Genomic DNA, 7087 nt, shown 5'->3' with positions numbered 1-7087 from the left:
ATCTGGTAATGGCCCTGATAACCATTCGTTACTAAATGAAAGGAAAAACTCCATTCCTCTGCTCTGCACTCATACCACTTCTGACACTGGATGTGTGGGGTTTTTCTCACATTGATCAATCCTTTGACACCAGCTGGGTGTCCTACAATTCAGCTCAGCTCTGAGACTGTCTATCTGGGGTTAGCAGAAGACCCCACGGGTTAAGGACTCAGTTTCACAAGACAACCCCACTCCAGACACCGATTGTAGGTCGTAGTCCCCAGGTCACTCATGCTTCTTTCTGATTTGGCCACAACAAATTGGGGGTTCCAGTGACCCCCTCCTCAGGTTCAATAATTTGCTATTATGTCTCACAGAGCTCAGGGAAACATTTACTTACATGTACCAGTTTGTTATATAATAAAGAATATGATAAAGGATGCAAATTAAAAGATACAGAGGATGGGGGCGCCTGGGTGGCTCAGTCATTAAGCGTCTGCCTTCGGCTTGGGTCATGATCCCAGGGTGCTGGGATCGAGCCCCGCATCGGGCTCCCTGCTCCGTGGGAAGCCTGCTTCTCCCTCTCCCACTCCCCCTGCTTGTGTTCCCTCTCTCACTGTGTCACTCTCTGTCAAATAAATAAATAAAATCTTAAAAAAAAAAAAAAAAGATACAGAGGATGGTCCAAAAGGGTCCCAAGCACAGGAGTTTCTGTCCCCATAGATTTAGGATGTGCTACCCTCCCAGCACATGAATGTGTTTACCAACTCAGGAGCTCTGGAACACTTTAGGGATTTTTATGGAGGCTTCATCATGTAGATTGGATTAATTATTAACTTGTTTTCTGGCCCCTCTTCCCTCCCTTGAGAATGGGGAGTGGAGATGAAAGTTCCAAGCTTCTAATCACGGCGTGATCGTTCTGGTGTCCAGCCCCCATCCTGAAGCTGGCTGGGACCACCCAGGCTCTCCTCACTTGAACCAGAGGCACTCCCATCACCCAGGAAGTTCCAAGTGCCAGGAATTGGGGTCAAAGGCCACTTCCCATGGTTTCAGTTATAGTTGGTCAACCAAGGTCAGGAAGCAGATAGTCCTCCTTCTGATGTATCCTTGGAAGGTCAAGATAGCTTAACACCACATCACAATGTCTATGTCACTCTCCTCACTTCTATTCATCACACAGACATTTTATTGTCTCATATCATCACAAGAATAAGGGTGAGTGCGGTACAATAAGATATTTAAGAGAGACCACATTCACATAACTTTTATTATAGTGTATGGTAATAATCATATATTGTAAATATTGTATAATTTTTTTTATTGCTTGCTGTTGTTAATCTCTTACTGTGCCTAACTGATAAATTAAACTTTATTATAGGCATGTGTGTATAGGAAAAAGCATAGTACCAGCCGTGGTTGGAGACATCCACTGGGGGCCTCCGAATGTATCCTCCGCAGACAAGGGGGGGTGGCTACTGTACTAAAATTCAAGACACAATTCAAATCCTTATTTTACACTTTAAAACCCAACTTATTCCTTTCTTAAGGTAAGTCTAATTTATTCCCCTTCTTGCCTTTCTTGCCGTGGAGCTCTTCTATTACGTGAGACAGAAATACACAAAGGTAATAATCAGAGCGACTGTTCAAGCTACAATGGGAAGCAAGTAGCTCCATATGCCAAGTCACACACAAAAAACGGAGCATATTTTCCCCTTACCTGTGTACCCATTGTGACAACCATAGAAGTCATTTGAAAAACTGAAACGTTTATGGGTTCCATGACTTCAGAAGTAGAGTAAGAGATGTGAAAATAGAGGCAGCTGAGACTAGACCTAGGGAGATTCTACCTCTCAGGTAGGAGTGACTTCTACCAGCTGGAAACATCTTCTACCCCCAATACTTTGCTTTGTGTTGTTACCTTTGTTTACTTCTAAAAACCAGAAATAGGAGCACCTGAGTGGCTCAGTCGGTGAAGCATCCCACTCTTGGTTTCGGCTCACATCATGATCTCAGGGTCATGAGATCGAGTCCTGAGGGCGGGCTCATGCTGGGCATGGAACCTGCTTAAGATTCTCTCTCTGCCTCTGCACCCCCCTAAAATAAATAAATAAATAATAAAAATTTAAAAATAAAACCCAGAAATATACTTAAAATATATGCTTAAGTGTGCAAAGGGTATTAGTAATTCACACACGAGATGGAATTGATTCAGTCAGATTGCTTTCCTCCTACGTGTGCAGAGCGCTGAAGGAGCAGAGTTCACGGGGTGGAGGGGAAGTAGAGATGAGTCTCCAGCCCAGAATTTTCTCCTCTAGTTGCCTTCCTGGGGCAGGCGAGACTGGCCTTGGTCTATGGGTTGGGATGGGCTGAAGAATGAGGCATCTATTGCTGGCAGTTGGACAGGTAAATACTGAAAGTCACGTCCCCAGAGGAATGCAAGGTCAGAGCCAAAACAAACATTCTACCCTGGGTCAGCAATCCCAGGGGCCAAATAACAAGTAGAAACTAAGGTAAGGCGCCAAATGGGTTAAAGAAACAAACTAAAAGAGGCAAACTGCTGAATGAGATTATCAGGAGTCAGCTATTTGAGGCCATGCTGACTGCATTTAGAAGAACTAAAATGGTTCCAAACTAACACCAACCCCATCACCGCCAGCAGGCTTTCTCCTGTAGGGTTTCCATAGATTTGCCTGCTAGAAGGCTCTGAAAATGTCTGAAGCTTGTATTTCCAAGATGGAAGGGGGGGGGTCCCCATTGTCACAGTGGATAGGTTACCAGAGCTCTTGTTGGGATCCAGTGTTCAGGGTGAGTTTTTGTGGAGGGTGGGCCTGGCGGAGCAGGGATCTGTGGGGTATGGTGGGGATGTTTGCAGAAGGAAGCTGGAGACAGAAAGCTTGAAGGGCCCAAGTGGGCTTCTGGTTTCTCAAGTGTTGGGTGTGTAAGATTCCGGAGGAAACCCAGGCATCTTGCATTGAGCTGCCCTTCTCCCTTCTGTAGGGATGGACAGCTATCAGTTTATGACTTTTGAGCCTCCACATACTACAAGGTTTTCTAGAGATCTTTCTAGGTGTCACAGCTCCTCCTGCTCCCAGGTACCTGTCAACTGCCAGGCCTATTGTTATAGAATGGATATTCTTAGGGAAGGAGTAGGGGGTTGTTACAGCAAATGCCACTGAGCTGAGGTGGATGTACTTGTTATTTGGTTTCTGTAGAACTGTAGGAGCTTCCCCCATCGCCCTTTTACCAAGTTAATGTTGACTAGCTATTTATATAAGTCAAGCACAGTAATAAGAGCTTCAGGTGTGACTCTCACTGAACGCTTCCCACACACTCCCCAGCATCCATGACCCCTTTCCTCCTTCCCAGAGAGCCCTAATTCTGTTCAGTTATCCACCCCCAACCCCACCCAGCAGCCATGTGCCCCAGGAGAAGTCACCCCATCCTCAGCATGAGGCTGGCTCTGGTTTGTCTGAGGTTCCTTCCATTCCTTTTGACAGTTTCTGTTTCAGGAAGGAGCATATGACCAAATTTTGGCCAACAGAGCTTGACGGGGAAGGGTGCCAGAGGTTCTGGGAATGTATCCTCACTCCTGAGAGAGAGCCATGGAAAAAAACTTCTCTTCTTTAGTCCATGATGAACTTTAATCTCATTCCTGGAATCTTGCTACTTGCCCGAGGTTGGAGCTTACACAAGGAGCAGGGTGGACCTAGAGAATCTCAGAGAAATGCAACCAGGCTTCTGATCTATTGCCCCTCCTGTGAGATGATACATCTCCTTATTGTTTAAGCTGGTTTAAGCAAGGGTTTCTGTTTATTGAAGTCCAATCATCCTGATACAATAAAAGGCGGCCATGTTTTCCCCCTGTACTACCAAGGAGGAAATTAGAGCTTGAAGAGGTTAAGTAATGCTTCCAGAGTTGTACGGCTCCTTAGGTAGGCTCAGGATTTTAGGCCAGTATGGCTCAACCCCTAAGCCTGTTTTCTTACCACACACAGTTTAGAGTCCCTGGGTTACACAATTAATTCGACTCTTGGTCAGAAGGGTATAGGCCGAGGACATGCATGCAGAGGGCTTTGATTCCCCTCCAGGGGCTCCCAATCCAGGGTAGCTGACACCTTGTCAGTGTACTTGTCCTGGGCTTGATCTGGTAAGGATGGTGCTTTTGGAGACCAGGACATTTATGGGAGAACCAGGGATTTAGGTGAGAACAAAAGAGGAGCTCACATGGAAGAATAGGACTTCTCTATGTTACGTAAAGACCCCTATTCATGCTTCATGAGTCACCTTAAGTGCCATTTTCTTAGTGAGGGTTTCCTAATCCCAGGCTTGGTTGATCATTGTATTATATGCTTTCATAGCACCCTAAACTTCTTATCCTTATCCCAATTATAATTAGGTAATTGTTTGATGTCTGTCTCCCCTGCAGACTGTAAATCCCTTAGTCCTCTGCGCTTCCTTTTCTCTAAGCCTGCCTCCACCCAGCCATGTATTTGGTTTTCATGCCAGTTGACATAAGGGCATATGTCCAAACAGACAGGACATCTCCAGGGGATGGGCTGCCTGTAGGCAGGGGGCTAGTCCAAGGCCAGGCTGCAGGAGAAGGCGGGAGGCCTGGGGGTCTATAGGGAAACTGCCACTGTGACAGAGTGTAGAAAGGAAATGGAAGGAAACCAGAGGTAAACGTCATCTATTTCAGAATTTTAGCTAGAAATTCATATGTTGAAAAGACGCATTGTGCAACTTTACCATCAAGACAGATAGACAAACACACACACACATACACACACACACAGAGAAGGGACTTGAGCTCATTCTTTTGTTACTACCATGAAGTTACATAAGATCTTCTGGACTGGTTTGAAAACTTAACTGTCATTTGTAATTTATTTCTTATTAAGAGTACCCCCCCAAATAACTACTCCATATGAACTTTTGATAAAATATAATCATCCCTTGGTATTGAAGTGATTTTGTTTTTGGTGGTGGTGATTTAGACTCCTTATAAAGGCAAGTATAATGCCTAGAACCTAGCAGGTGCTCAATAAATAATTGTTCAACAGAGGAAGGAAACTGATCATTGAGTCTATTTGATTTCTATGCAGACCATAAACAGAAAGAAATGAGTTTATTTTAACAAAGTGCAGATGATGAAGGATATGTCTACAGATGGAATTCCCTTCAACCAATATTGGCTGAAGAAGAAAGAAAAGTGCCTAAGGAACTTTAAGGTTGTTAGGAGCACAGAGGAGGTGTAGGAACGTTGTCTGCCCAAGGCCAGTTTGGGGCCTGCTGTTTCTCCACTCCTTCATCATCATCATGTGTCTATTCAGCACATACTCATAGTATATGATAGCTACCCTGAGGTGTTCAGAAAGAGGTAGAATACACAGCTTCTGTGGGAAAGAAACACCACAATCACACTAACCTTTTAAAGTCAGAATATGATGACGTTATTCTCCTGCTTAAAGACGTCCCACTTGTGGCCCTCTGCTCTGCCCTGTAGCTCCCCACTGTTCTCCCTCCCCTCACCTCTTACCCCCTCCCCCTGCCACTGTCCTGCCACATCCTGGTCGAATCCCGCCCGGGGTCACTGCCACCTTCCACCCAGACCTTGCTGCTGTGGCTTCTGCCAGAGCCAGCTCCTGGTGGACCCATGTGGAGTTGGGGCCCCAGATCCCATCCCGGGAGCCCCAGAAGCCTTTAAGAGAGACACCAACGGCAAAAAGAGGCGTCTGGGAGTTGGTGCCCACTGGGATGATAATGAAAAGGCTTATATGCTCCTCGTGTCCAGAAGGCAGAGGCCCAGTTTGCTGCAAAAAATTTGGACAAATACCTGCCCATTGTAGGACTTGCTGAATTTTGTTAAGGCACCTGCAGAAGTAGCCCCGGGTGAGAACAACCAAGTGTTGAATGCAGCCGGTATGTCACCCTGCACACCTTTCTGGAACCAGGGCCTTGAGGATTGGAGTCGATTTTCTGCAAAGATTTTTAAAGTTCAGCCGAGATGTCTTTCTGCCCAAACCATCCTGCAGAAATCACACACCCATCTTCAGGGATGCTGCACACAGCTACACGGTTATCGATACTATGACCCCAAGACGTGCGGCTTTGACTTCACAGGCGCTATAGAGGACATTTCCAAAATGCCACAGCCAAGTGTTCTTCTCCTGCATGCCTGTGCCCACAGTTCCACGGGAGCGGACCCTCGCCCTGAGCAGTGGAAGGAAATAGCAACAGTGGTGAAGACAAACAAGCTCTTCTCATTCTCTGACACGGTCAACCAAGGCTTTGCCTGTGGTGATGGTAACAAGGATGGTGGGCTGTATGCCACTTCATTGACCAGGGCATTCATGTTGGTCTCTGCCAATCCTGTGCCAAGAACATGGGTGGGCATGTGGGAGCCCTCCCTGTGGGCTGCAGAGACGCTGAAGCCAAAAGGGTGGAGTCACACTTAAAGGTCTTGATCTGTCCTGTGTATTCCAACCCTCTAATCAATGGGGCATGGATCGCCTCGACCATCCTGACCAACCCTGACCTGCGAATCAATGGCGGCAGGCCGTACAAGGCATGGCCAGTTGCATCATGGGCATGCGGACTCAGCTGGTCTCTGGCCTCAAGAAGGAGGGCTCCTCCCACGGCTGACAGCACATGACTGACCAGATGGCATGTTCTGTGTCATGGCACTAACTCCCGAGCAGGTGGAGAGGCTGACCAAGGAGTTCTCCATTGACATGACAAAGGACGGCTGACTCTCTGTGGCAGGGGTCACCTCGGGCAACGTGGGCCACCTTGTCCATGCCATTCACCAGGTCCCCCAGGAATTGCCCTGTGGAGAGGAAACAGACACAATCCTCCTGCCTCCAGACCCTGCTGCTGTGAGAGTCACATGGAGGAAGGAGGGCTGATGGTGGCGAGCAGGACATTTCTTTCAACCACAGGACTTAATGCTCAACCACTGAATGTGTTTCTCAGAAAAGAACGTGTCGTGAAACAGGGCAGAGGCATCTGTGGTGGGTGTCTGAAACTTTGTGGCTCAAAACCCAAACTCCTGCTCATCCTTTAACTCTAGCTGTTCCAAAAGAGTATACATGTACAAGAAAGACAGAAC

The 7087-nt window shown here is 46.9% G+C and overlaps 1 pseudogene; it reads left to right on the top strand.

Moving 5' to 3' along the window:
• Positions 1 to 2330: 2330 nt before the first annotated feature.
• LOC102749691 (aspartate aminotransferase, mitochondrial pseudogene) lies at positions 2331 to 6884 on the top strand (annotated as a pseudogene).
• The last annotated feature ends 203 nt before the right edge of the window (positions 6885 to 7087 follow it).

Source organism: Leptonychotes weddellii, chromosome 2, assembly GCF_054177405.1.
Source record: "Leptonychotes weddellii isolate Sample4059 chromosome 2, ASM5417740v2, whole genome shotgun sequence".
Classification (NCBI taxonomy): domain Eukaryota; kingdom Metazoa; phylum Chordata; class Mammalia; order Carnivora; family Phocidae; genus Leptonychotes; species Leptonychotes weddellii.
Note: the sequence above shows the minus strand (reverse complement) of the source record. Positions and strands in the feature narration are given on the sequence as shown.